This window comes from Rhinopithecus bieti, unplaced genomic scaffold, assembly GCF_001698545.2.
Source record: "Rhinopithecus bieti isolate Rb0 unplaced genomic scaffold, ASM169854v2 scaffold_3043, whole genome shotgun sequence".
Lineage (NCBI taxonomy): Eukaryota > Metazoa > Chordata > Mammalia > Primates > Cercopithecidae > Rhinopithecus > Rhinopithecus bieti.
The window spans coordinates 1,772,155-1,786,406 of NW_016804580.1; positions in this window are offsets into that span (position 1 = coordinate 1,772,155).

A 14,252-nucleotide genomic window follows, 5' to 3' on the forward strand; every position below is an offset into this window, starting at 1 on the left:
AAGTCTCTCTTGCCACAAGGTGACATATTCCTGGGGGTGAAGGGAAACAGGTGATTGTTCTGCTGACCACAATGATCCTGACGCTGTGCCATCACACAGAAGAGCATTCCTGATAGGATGTTAATTGGAGGAAAATATACAATTGAAATTATTATGTGGCATATAAAAATGTACACATGGAATACAAAATCAAAATTAAATGAAATGCTGGGTCCAGTGGCTCACACCTGTAATCCCAGCACTTTGGGAGGCAAAGGTGGGCAGATCACCTGAGGTCAGGAGTTCGAGACCAGCCTGGGCAATGTGGTAAAACCCCATCTCTGCTAAAACTACAAAAACTAGCTGGGCTTGATGGGCGCCTGTAATCCCAGCTACTTAGGAGGCTGAGACACGAGAATTGCTTGAACCTAGGAGGTAGAGGTTACAGTGAGCCGAGATTGGGCCACTGCATTCCAGCTTGGGCAACAGAGCAAGACTCTGTCTTAAAAATAATAATAATAGTAAAAAATAAATGTGAAAAAAGTTCATTTTTTAATGGTATATTCTGGAGAAAAACAAGATGTGACATTTATCAGAACACACACAGAGAGTAGTTAAAAATGGAAAAATAGTACATATGTTTTATTCATCTCAATAATTAATTAAAAGTCTTACTTCCCTTCCTAATTTATAATAAAATGGGAAATAAACGAATGAAAGCAAAGTCAAGATTGGTTCAGTCAAATGACAGAATAGTTATCACTTCAATTTTACCTTCATGATTCAGTCAATAAATAAAGATAGCATAGTTATTCTCAATATTAAAAGAGAAAGATAAGGTAAAATATAAAGCTAGAGACCTGACTCTGTGCTGATTCTTTAGAAATTCAGTGTTCATAGTGCAAATGTAATTGTTATCAATTCTTATAACAGTTTTATTAAGCTGTAATTCACATACCATAAAATTCACATTTATAAGAGTGTGCAAGCTGGGCGTGGTGGCTCACCCTGTAATCCCAGCACTTTGGGAGGCTGAGGCGGTTGGATCACCTGAGGTCAGGAGTTCAAGACCACCCTGAGCAACATGGCGAAACCCTGTCTCTACTACAAACGAAACAATTAGCTGGGCATGGTGGCAGGGGCCTGTAATCCCAGCTACTGGGGAGGTTGAGGCAAGAGAATCGCTTGAACCCAGGAGGTAGAGGTTGCAGTGAGCTGAGATTATGCCACTGTACTTTAGCCTGGGCAACAGAGCAAGACTCCATCTCAAAAAAAAAAAAAAGTGGCCGGGCGCGGTGGCTCAAACCTGTAATGCCAGCACTTTGGGAGGCTGAGACGGGCGGATCACAAGGTCAGGAGATCGAGACCATCCTGGCGAACACGGTGAAACCCTGTCTCTACTAAAAAATACAAAAAAACTAGCTGGGTGAGGTGGCGGGCACCTGTAATCCCAGCTACTCGGGAGGCTGAGGCAGGAGAATGGCGTAAACCCGGGAGGCGGAGCTTGCAGTGAGCCGAGATCTGGCCACTGCACTCCAGCCTGGGCAACAGAGCGAGACTCCATCGCAAAAAAAAAAAAAAAAAAAGTGTGCAACTCCTGGTTCTGAGTACATACACAGGGTCATTCAAGCATCACCACTGTCTAGTTTTATAACATTCCATCATCCCCTAAAAAACAATACCCATTAGTCACCCCTCATTTTCTCCTTCCACCAAATCCCTGGCAACTACAAATCTTTCTGTCTCTATGAATTTATGTATTCTGGACATTTAACATAGATGGAACCATACAGTATGTAATCTTTTTGACTGGCTTCTCTTGCTTAGCATGTTTTCATGGTGCATTCATGTTGAGGCATGAATCTGTATTTTATTCATTTTTAGGGCCTAGTAATATTCTAGTGTGTGCATGTATCTCCTTGTATTTATCCATCCACCTATTGATGGACATTTGAGGTATGTCTACTTTTTGGCTGTTACACATAATGCTGCTATGAACATTCGTATACAAGTTTCTGTGTGACATAGTTTTCATTTCTCTTGGGTATATACCTAGGAGTGGAAATGGTAGGTCGCATGGGAACTTTATGATTAACATCTTGAGATGTTACGGCCATCAAACTGTTTTTGGCCATCATATGGCCAAACTGTTTTCCAACCTGGCTGCACCATTTTACAGCTGCACCACTGATATACTTTGGATATTGGTCCCTGCCAACTCTCATGTTGAATTGTAATCCCCAGTGCTGGAGGCGGGGTCTGCTGGGAGGTGTCTGGGTCATGGGGGCAGATCCTTCATGGCTTGGTGCTATCTTTGCTGTAGTGAGTTCTTGTGAGATATTGTCATTTAAAAGTGTGTAGCATCTCCCCACTTTTGCTCTTGCTTTTGCCAAGTGACATGCCTCGTTCCCTTTCACCTTCCACCATAATTTTAAGCTTCCTGAGGCCTCCCCAGAAGCTGAGCAGATGCCCAGCACCATGCTTCCTCTACAGCCTGTAGAACTGTGAGCCGATGAAACCTCTCTTCTTTATAAATTACCCAGTCTAATATATTTCTTTGTAGCAAACCAAGAACTGCCTAATACAACCACCAATGTTTGTGGGGCCCAATTTTTAGACATCCAGCCTTGCTAACACTTATTGTTGTCCAGGTTTTTTGTTTGTTTGTTTTTGTTTTTGTTTTTTGAGACAGAGTCTCACTCTTGTTGCTCAGGCTGGAGTGCAGTGGCACAATCTCGGCTCACTGCAACCTCTGCCTCCTGGGTTCAAGTGATTCTCCCGGCTCAGCCTCCCAAGCTGCTGAGATTACAGGCGCCCACCACTATGCTTGGCTAATTTTTGTATTTTAGTAGAGACGGGGTTTCACCATGTTGGTCAGGCTGGTCTCAACCTCTTGACCTGAGGCGATCCACCTGCCTCGGCCTCCGAAAGTGCTGGGATTATAGGCGTGAGCCACCGTGCCTGGGCTATTGTCTAGTTTTTAAAATTATAGCCACCCTAGTGGGTGTAAAATGATGTCTCATTATGACTTTGATTTGCATTCCTGTGATCATAATGAGGTTGAAACATCTTTTCATGTAGTTATTGGCCATTTGCAATTTTTTTTTGGAGAAATATCTATTCAACTATTTCTTAGTTATTTTTCTTTTTATTGTTGAGTTGTAAGACTTCCTTATATATTCTGAATACAAGCCCTTTATCAGATATATGATTTACAAATATTTTTTCACTCTGTGAATATGTTATTAATTTTTTTAAAACCAAACACACTCTATGTTTGCTTATTTGAGATTACAACAATGCCAGAAAAAGTTCCTCTGGATATAGTTCCTTTCACACCGGCATTTTTCTCTCCGTTTCTTTCCTTCTGGTTTGAAGTTCAATGTTACCATTCTAAAATTATTCAACATGTGATTGTCAAAAATATTACCTTGACATTGAATGTATAGTTCATTTCTCTATAAACTACTTGTCCTTTTTATCTTGCACTGCAGTTTTCATTGCCTTTTATCTATAAACAACCCAAAATAAAGCGTTTTCCAATAAATGTTCTCATCTCTTGTGTCTTACTCATAAAATCGAGGCTAATATTCCATCTTGTAGCTGCAGGTAGTTCCCACAGGCTGCTCCTGTCAAAATTCAGAATAACCAGGGATGAACTTCCTGCTCTATTTAAGGGCTGCTTTTTTCTTCTTTCCTGCTGTCAGGACTGGCTGCTGTGCTTTTCAAACATGACAATCATTTTAGGAGCCATAATCCTTTATTGTGTAAGTGATCATCTCCGTCTAGGCTGTCTCAGAGTTATAATAACCCAGAAGTTTATATAAAAGGGAGCATCAACCAAAGCAATTGTCCTGGAATAAAATAGACATTGCTCTTCTATGATTCTGATCATCTTTCCTTTTAGAGGGTATTGCCTTTGCTTTCTTTCTTTTCCTTCTTTTTCTGGCTGTGTTCATTCCCCTCTCCATCTTCAGGAAGCCATTGACATGTCATCAACTCATACCACCTCTTTCTTTTAGCTTCTTCCTTGAAGCTTTTTCTGTGAGAAGCTAACCCTAACCTGACCTGAGTTTTTCCTTCAGCTTTTAATGTAATTTTCACTCTTTGGGTCTTTCTTAAAACCTAAACTTTTGGCATTTGAGATCCTCTTCCAACACTCTTAGAAGGCATTTGGATAAAATGTTTTTCAGGGCAAAATACATTCTTACTCTGAAATGGGAGTTCTGTGTATCTTTTGGGGATCGTGCAGCATGGGATGGTATTATTTGGTAAGGCCAGGAAAGAGTGTTTGTGCTGCAAAATCTGTTAATAGTTTAGGTAAATATCTCAATTTTTTTTTTTTTTAGATAGGGTCTCACTCTGTCACCCAGGCTGGCATGCAGTGGCATGAACCCAGCTCACTGCAGCCTTGACCTCTTGGGCTCAAGCCATCCTCCCACCTCAGGTGCCCAAGTAGCTGGGACAATGGGTGTGCACCACACAATGGCTAATTTTTAAATAATTTTTTGTAGAGATGGGGGTCTTACCATGTTGCCCAGGCTAGTCTTGACCTCCTGGGCTCAAGTATCCTCCCACCTTGTCCTCCCGAAGTGCTGTGTTACAGGCATAAGCCAATGTGCCCAGCCTCAAATTGTTACTAAAGATTTTTGAGGACTTTTTTTTGGCGGGGGCGGGGAAGCCTTGAAAGCTTATATAGTTGATTTCATTTTCCTTTCTACCTGACTCTCATTCATTTAAAATTATCTGGAAATTCAATTGTGGCTTATGAATTTGATTAGCTAAATGATCAATTAGATAATAAAGCAGATTATTGGATATCCACATAATGGATTACTCGATCTCTAGTAAATACAGCAATATGAAATAATGCTTATGTTAATGGAGAAAGCAGTTATAGGTTCGGTGTGATTGTAACTATACAAATAAAAATGTTCTTAATACTGAAAGGAAGTACACCAAAGTACTAATATAAATAAAAGTGCACATTGTTCTTTCTGCTTGTCAGTAATTTCCAAGTGTTCTGCAAATTCAGATTTCATCGATTCTAAGATGCACTTTTAGGTCAGATGCAGCAGCTCACGCATGTAATCCCAGCACTTTGGGAGGCTGAGGTGGGTGAATCACTCGAGGACAGGAGTTCGAGACCAGCCTGGCCAACATGGCGAAACCCCATCTCTACTAAAAATACAGAAATTAGCTGGGGATGGTGGCACACACATGTAATCCCAGCTACTTGGGAGGCTGCGACAGAAGAATCGCTTGAACTCGGAAGGTGGAGGCTGCAGTGAGCCGAGGTTGCACCACTGCACTCTAGCCTGGGTGACAGAGCGAGACTCTGACTCAGAATAAATGGATAAATAAATAAATAAGATGCACTTCTGCACATTTTAGTATCTCTGAGATTGAGATGTACCTTGTAATTTCTCTCATTCATGCAGCAACTGTAGCACAGTTATCATTGTGTGTGGATGAGCATCAAAAATGCCAAACTCTGCATCTGTGCCAGCCACTTGGAAGGCTATCCCACAGTCAAGAGTGGAACGCTCATTTAAGAAGTGCTGCATCAACAACACCCTTGTTGGCACAGAGGACAAGATCTTTTGCAAAATACAAATCTTGATGATTTCATGTCAAAACTCATTTAGAGGAATTTGACTACAAGCTTAAGTTTTAGTAATACCCTAACCAGTTTGTTTTGTTTGTATTTCTTTGAGCATCTGTGTGCCTCATGTATGCAGAAGAGTGATGTATAATTAATTTATTTAACGTCAGCAAAAATAAACCTATAAGAGGTTTTTTTTTTTGTTTAAAATGTCCTTTAAAAAACTTTTAAGTGATAAGAAAGCATAGGGAATTTATGTACATACACATATATGCATATATATGTGTACACATATACATGTACATGCGTGCACACACATATATATATATTCTTTTCTTGAGACAGGGTTTCACTCCCATCACCCAGGTTGGAGTGGAGTGGTACAATCACAGCCCATGCAATCTCTGCCTCCTGGGCTCAAGTGATCCTCCCACCTCAGCCTCCCAAGTAGCTGGGACCACAGGTGCACGTGCCATGTGCCCGGCTAATTTTTATATTTTTTGCAGAGACAGGTTTTTGTCATGTTGCCCAGGCTGGTCTCAAACTCTAGGGCTCAAGCAGTCCTCCTGCCTCAGCCTTTCAAAGTGTTGGGATTTACAGGCGTGAGCCACCACAGCTGGCCATAGGGAAGTAATATATTTTGAAAGCATATTTTCTCCCTTAGCATTATATAAACTAATGGTGCGTACAATCTACGGCATCTTAGGTTTGGCTGCATATAACATACTCCAAATAACAGTGGTTTCAATGAAATGGAAAAATATTTCTCTCTCCCACAACTGTTTGTGGGTGAGTGATCTGGGATTGGTATAGGAAGTACTTGACAAAGTCATCTCGATATTTGGGTTCCTTCAGTCATGTCACTTACTCATTTCTAGGGTGTTCCTCTTATCCATGTGGCTTGCCATCACACTTGTGCTCCTAGTGGTAGAAAAAACAAGGTGAAAAAAAGGAACATGCCCTCTCCCTTCAGCATACACCCCAGAAGCTACACACATCACTTCCTTACATAACACATGAGTCTAGACACATAGACCCACCCAGCTAGCTGCAAAGGAGGCTGGGAAATGTCTCTAATCCACCTTAGAGAACCCATGAGTCTAGGCACATAGACCCACCCAGCTAGCTGCAAGGGAGGCTGGGAAATGTCTCCATTCTACCTTAGAGGTCAGGAAACATTTTCTATAAAAGGCCAGGGAGTAAATATTTTAAGCTTTGCAGGACGCAGGACATCTCCATTGAATATTCTTTTTTGTTTGCTTGTTTCTAAACATCACCTTACGAATCTAAAAACACTCTTAGCTTGTGGGCTATACAAAAATAGGAAACAAGCTGGGTTTGACCCACAGGACAGTGTGTCAGTCCTTGTTCTAGACTATCATGTGTACACATATAAAGCTAGAGTTCCATTCTTTTTCTTTTTCTTTTTTTTTTTTTCTTTTGAGATGGAGTCTCACTCTGTTGCCCAGGCTGGAGTGCAGTGGCGTGATCTCAGGTTCAAGCTATTCTCCAGCCTCAGCCTCCCAAGTACTTGGGATTACAGGTGCCCGCCACCACACTCAGGTAATTTTTGTACTTTTTAGTAGAGACAGGCTTTTGCCATATTGGCCAGGCTAGTCTCGAACTCCTGACTTCAGGTGATCCATCTGCCACGGCCTCCCAGAGTGCTAGGATTACACGTGTGAGCCACTGCACCTGGCCTTTAACAATTGTATTTAATGAGCACATATTACTAGTTAAATATCAACATTTTAGAGAATAAAAATGTATTAATAACTTAGACTTTCTATTCACAAGCCATTGTTCTTCATGGAATATGATTTATAGTATAGTGATACATTACAAATAAAATAACTGCTAAAAGTTTAAAGCTAGCCAGGCACAGTGACTCACTCCTGTAATCCCAGCACTTTGGGAGTCTGAGGCAGATAGATCATGAGGTCAGGCATTTGAGACCACCCTGGCCAACATAGTGAAACCCCGTGTCTACTAAAAATACAAAAAATTAGCCAGATGTGGTGGCAGGCTCCTGTGATGCCAGCTACTCGGGAGGCTGAGGCAGAAGAATCGCCTGAATCTGGGAGGTGGAGGTTGCAGTGAGCCGAGATCACGTCATTGCACTCCAGCCCAGGTGAAAGTGCAAGACTCCGTCTCAAAAAAAAAAAAAAAGTTCAAAGCTGTCATCTCACACCAAATAGGTTACTATCAGAACTCTTGTGCTCTGGCAGCGATGTTAAATGGTGCAGTTGCTGTGGAAAATAATACGGCAGTTTCTCAAACAATTTAACATAGAAATTACTATATGATCCAGCAATTTCACTTCTGGGTATACCCAAAAGAATTGAAAGCAGAGTCTTGAAGAGATATCTGTACACTCATATTCATAGCAGTACTATCTCTAATAGCCAAAAAGTGGAAGAAACCAAGTGTCCATCAATGACTGAATGGGTAAACAAATGTACTACAAAGATACAATGGAATATTATTCAACCTTAAAAGGGTGATATAGGCCGGGCACAGTAGCTCACACCTGTAATCCCAGCACTTTGGGAGGCCAAGGCGAGTCACGAGGTCAGGAGATTGAGACTATCCTGGCTAACACAGTGAAACCCCGTCTCTACTAAAAAATACAAAAAGTTAGCCGGGTGTGGTGGTGGGCGCCTGTAGTCCCAGCTACTCGGGAGGCTGAGGCAGGAGAATGGCGTGAACCTGGGAGGCGGAGCTTGCAGTGAGCCCAGATCCTGCCACTGCACTCCAGCCTGGGCGACAGAGCGAGACTCTGTCTCAAAAAAAAAAAAGGGTGATATATATGCTATATCCTTTTAAGGGTGACATAATATTCTGATACATGTTACAAATGGATGACTCTGAAGACATTATGCTAAGAGAAATAAGCCAGCCACAAAAGGACCAATACTGTATTATTCTACTCGTATGAAGTTCCTAGAGTGGTCAAACTCATAGAGACAGAAAGTACAATGGTGCTTGCCAGAAGCTGGGGAAGGGAACAGGGAGTTAATGTTTACTGGGTACAGAGTTACCGTTTTGTGAGATGAAAAAGATCTGGAGGTGGATGGAGGTGGTGGTTGCACAACAGCGAGAATGTGCTTAGTGCCACTGAACTCTATGCTTAATAAAATTAAGGTCTTCAGCTTCATTCACATTCTCAATAAACTAACACAAGAACAGAAAACCAAACACCACATGTTCTCACTCGTAAATGTGAGTTGAACAATGAGAACACATGGACACAGGGAGATGAACATCACATACCAGGGCCTGTCGGGGGTTTGGGGGCTAGGGGAGGGATAGCATTAGGAGAAATACCTAATTAGGAGAAATACCTAATTGGGTGCAGCAAACCACCGTGGCATGTGTACAACTATGTAACAAAACTGTAGCTTCTGCACATGTATCCCAGAACTTAAAGTATAATAAAATAAAATAAAAAACATTGACCGGGTACAGTGGCTCATGCCTGTAATCCCAGCACTTTGGGAGGCTGAGGCAGGCGGATCACCTGAGGTCAGGAGTTCGAGACCAGCCTGACCAACATGGAGAAACCCTGTCTCTACTAAAAATACAAAATTAGCTGGGTGTGGTGGCGCATGCCTGTAATCTCAGCTACTTGGGAGGCTGAGGTAGGAGAATCGCTTGAACCCAGGAGGTGAAGGTTGTAGTGAGCTGAGATCATGCCATTAAACTCCAGCCTGGGCAACAAGGGCAGAACTCCCTCCCAAAAAAAAAAAAAAAAATTAGGTCATAGATTTCAGGTTATGTGTATTTAACCACAATTAAAAAAAAAAAAATTCAGACCTTAAAATCACTGAGTTTAATTCCTATATAACATTTTATTTTGCATTTATAACAGTTCAGTATTAGATAAAGAAATTACTGCCGGGCGCGGTGGCTCAACCCTGTAATCCCAGCACTTTGGGAGGCCAAGATGGGCGGATCACGAGGTCAGGAGATCGAGACCATCCTGGCTAACACGGTGAAACCCCGTCTCTACTAAAAAAAAATACAAAAAACTAGCCGGGCGAGGTGGCAGGCGCCTGTAGTCCCAGCTACTTGGGAGGCTGAGGCAGGAAAATGGCGTAAACCCGGGAGGCAGAGCTTGCAGTGAGCTGAGATCCGGCCACTGCACTCCACCTGGGCGACAGAGCGAGACTCCGTCTCAAACAAAAAGAAAAGGAAATTACTTCTGGTTGATTTTTGTTTTTCAATTATGTGCAGGAATTAGTTGTAATTTCTCATCATTGGTTTAAAGGTAAAGTCCTCAAAAACGAAGAAAAGAATTTCCTAATCAGTGGTTCTCCACAGCAGGCCTGCCCTGGGCTTTGTGGGGGAAATCAAGTTGGGAGAGTTTAAATTGTCACAGCAACAGGGAGGATCGCTGGCATTGGCATCCAGGGATCAGAAATTTGAGAACTTCTGCAATTCAGGGAGAGTCCTGTCCAGCTGAGATGCTGAGGTTGTGCCTGTCTCTCAGGACTTGCATGGAGATGAAAACCTACTGATGACTCTCTGAGCTCAACTTGGATAAAGATGTTACCAGAAAAGGGGTCTTGATCCAGACCCCAAGAGAGTCTTCTTTGATCTGGCACAGGAAGGAATTCAAGGCAAGTCGCAGAGCACAGTGAAAGAAGCGAGTTTATTAGAAACTTACAGAGAAAGGCACCCTCGGAAAGGAAGTAGAGGAAAGCCCTGGCTTTAGGTCTTTCTTACACAGGGAACTTGCCCATGTAAACACTAAGCTGTGTCCATGTGTGGGTGACCAGGCATCATGACAAATGTATTACTCTGTTCATTCAAAGAGAACCAGCCTTGGCTGGGTGCGGTGGCTGATGCCTATAATCCCAGCACTTTGGGAGGCAGAGGCGGGTGGATCACCTGAAGTCAGGAGTTCAACACCAGCCTGGCCAACATGGTGAAACCCCGTCTCTACTAAAAATAGAAAAATTAGCCAGGCGTGGTGGTGCGTGCCTGTAATCCCAGCTACTCAGGCGGCTAAGGCAGGAGAATTGCTTGAACCTGGGAGGCAGAGGTTGCAGTGAGCCGAGATCGCACCACTGTACTCCAGCTTGGGTGACAAGAGCGAAACTCTGTCTCAAAAAAGAAAAAGAAAAACTAGCCTGAACAGTCTAGTGTGTGTGAGTGCATCAAAGCATACCAATTATTACCTAGAAAGCATATATTTTTATGGGTTTGGGGACATCTGGATTTTCTGATGCTGTAGGAGTTTGTCCTTGCAGGAATTACGAAGCTGCTTTCTTAGCTGTAAGCATCTTGGAACCATGGGTCGTGCCTGGCAAGAAATGTGCCTGGCTAGTTTTAAGATGGAGGTTTTCTTAAAATGGTATCACCCTGGCTCTCCTTGGCTCCTGCTTCCCTAACATACCTGTAAGCCAAATTATTATTTTTTGCACATTTTTATGCATTGAATTTTCTAGGACTGCAGTGACCATATTTGAGGGATGTTTAACATTTGTTTTGGAACTTTGCCAAGAGTGGTTCACCATTTGGGCAAATCACAGGACTGATTGCAATGGCAATGCAACATACTTGAATCTGGCTGTACCTGCAGTGGTCACACTCATGGTGGGCCTACGGGGAGGGACAGGCATCCCATGGCATTCTCTCTGCTGTTGTCGTCACGTGCAAATATTTACATAGGAAAGGCTTATTATTTCAGTTATTCTCTTATTATTTATTTTGCTCTTTGGATCTAACGTAGAGAACCTATAATTAATCTGAGAGTCGTTTCAGATAGGATATAATCACTAATTGAAATTCCTGAAAAATTAGAAGATTACTTGGAAAGGTGAGTCCAAAGCCAGCTGAGGTTAGAGATGGAACAGCTGGAGATCCTTCAGAAGCCCGGGGTCGTCTTTGACCAGCTATTTACTATGCGTTTTCCTCATTCCTGAATTCTTGCTGTTGATGAAGTTCTTCAGGGCTAAGAAGGGAAAAGGGGTCGCTTGAAGGCAGTTGTGGCTTTATAAGATAATTGTAGTCAGGAGTATTGAGAGAGAGAGAAACAGAGAGAGAGAAAGAGTAAAGAGAAAAAGATTTATGTTAAAGAATTGGCTCTTGCAACTGCAGGACTGGCAGGTCTGAAATCTACAGGGCAGGCCGGCAGGCTGGAAGATTTGTTGCAGCTGGAGTCCAAGGGCAGCCTGGAGGCAGAATGCCTCCCCTTTCCTGGACCTCAGTCTTTTTCTCTTAAGGCCTTCCGGTGATTGGATGAGTCCCATGTCCGTTATAGAGGATAATCTGCTTTACTAAAAGTGGACCGATTTAAATGTGAATCATATCTAAAACACAGCTTTACAGCAACATCTAGACTCATGTTTGATGAGACATCTGGGTACCACAGCTTAACTAAGTTGACACAAAAATTAACCATCACAATAACCAAACAGAGCTTGGAGTAAAGGTGTGAAGGTAGATGTGGGTCCCTGGAGGTGGGAACGCCTCTTCCTCTGAGCTGGAAACAGCAAGCCTAGAAGGTCTCAGTGAGCAGAGGAAAGTGGCCTCTTCGAACTTGACTGGAGGCTAAGATTCAGCCAGCATTGGCATAGAGACCATATTTCCAGTTTTCCTTATAGCACAGCAGAGTGCCCCAAAAGCTAGGTGTCTAGCTCCCCAGTCTTCATCTCCTGGTGTTTTGATCAAGGTGTTGGGGACGGTTAGTGGCCAGTCGCTCCCAGGAGGCACAGATTCCAGAGAAGGCACAGTCCTCTTCTTTCTACCTGAGACACAGCCCTTGGATTTAGTGGAAGAGGATTAAGCCCTAGTCTTGGGAGATTGCAAACTCCCCTAGGAGGCACATGGCAGCAGAGAGCCCAGTGGAGGATGAAAGTTCTCCAAGAGGGTCCCAGAGGACTCACACTGACACCAGAGAAGAAACATGGGACAGGGAGAAAAGGTTAGATTCTGAATGGAAAAAAAAAAAGGAGACTGAGACCTTCTCAAAGGAGTCACCAACACTGTTTTTTGTTTTTGAGGTGGAGTATCACTCTGTTGCCCAGGCTGGAGTGCACTGTCACCATCTCTGCTCACTGCAACCTCCGCCTCCCAGGCTCAAGTGATTCTCCTGCCTCAGCCTCCCAAGTAACTGGGACTACAGGCATGTGCCAACACACCTGGCTAATTTTTGTATTTTTAGTAGAGATGGGGTTTCACCATATTGGCCAGACTAGTTTCAAACTCCTGATCTTGTGATCCGCACACCTCGGCCTCCCAAAGTGCTGGGATTACAGGCATAAGCTACTGCTCCTGGCCAAGGAGTCAGCAACATTTTAACCATATCACATAACGTGGTGTAAAAGGCCTTGGTATTGCTTTATTTCTTAGGAGAAAAGTAGAATGGAAGAGAAGAGAATAGTTGAGCATTGACTGTCTACCAGTTGCTATGTTAAATACTTTAAGTTGTATTATTTCAATTCAATCTTTAATTCTACCTTGTTAGGTAAGTAGGATTATTAATCCAGCTTATGAAGAAATTAAGCTTAAATAATTTCGCCAAGGTCTCAGAACAAGTAAGTGGAGGGGCTCGAACTCAGATGCAGAACCTCTCATTATGAGGTTTATGTTTCTGATCTGGTACCAGGCAAGTCTCAAAATTGGGGCTTAGCCTGGGAGGATTCTTGGCTTTGCCCAGGAAAAAAATTCAAGCATGAGCCAGTGGTGTTAGACAGCAACTTTTATGGAAGTGGCAGGGTACAGCAACAGCAGAGGGACTGCTGTTTGCAGAGCAGGACTACCCTACAGGCAGTGTGCCTGGAGTAGTAGCTCAAAGGCAGTTCTGCAGTCCTATTTATACTCACTTTTAATTACATTCAAATTAAGGGGCAGCTTATGCAGAAATTTCCAGGAAAAGGATGGTAACAAGCCAGGAGCAGTGACTCACACCTGTAATCCCAGCACTTTGGGAGGCCGAGGTGGCTGGATCACCTTAGATCAGGAGGTCGAGACCACCCTGACCAATTCAGTGAAACCCCGTCTGTACTAAAAATACAACAATTAGCCAGGCGTAGAGGTGTGTGCTGTAGTCCCAGCTATGTGGGAGGCTGAGACAGGAGAATGCTTGAACCCAGGAGATGGAGGTTGCAGTGAACCAAGATCGCACCGCTGCCCTCCAGCCTGGGAGACAAAGCGAGACTCCATCTCAAAAAAAAAAAAAAAAAAAAGTGGTGATTTCTGGGTCCTCGGGTGGTTGACATAGAAAGGGGTAACTTTCAGGTGTTGCCATGGCAATGGTAAACTGACATGGCCCACTGGTGGGTGTGTCTTATGGAAAGCTGCTTCCCACTCCACCCTATTTTAGTTAGTCCTCAAATTGATCCAGTGTCCGAGTCCTATCTCCGACCTCACTTCTAAGCCCTATCCTAGGCTTCTTTCCAGTGAAAGGAAGATGTGGCTTGTGGTGTTATGTCGTACATTGGTTTTCGTCCATGGTTACCAATTCATAACTCCCATAGCCCTCGTTGCAAGTCTTTTGTTATGAGGTTGGCTGTGTTAGGCCTTAGGCACAGACCTCCAGAAACAGAATCTCTCTCCTGCCCTCTGTTCACCCGCCCAAGGCAGGACTCTAAGAGTCCCCTACCCTTCTGACTGTGGGTCTTAAGACCCTCGCACCGGCCGGGCGCGGTGGCTCAAGCCT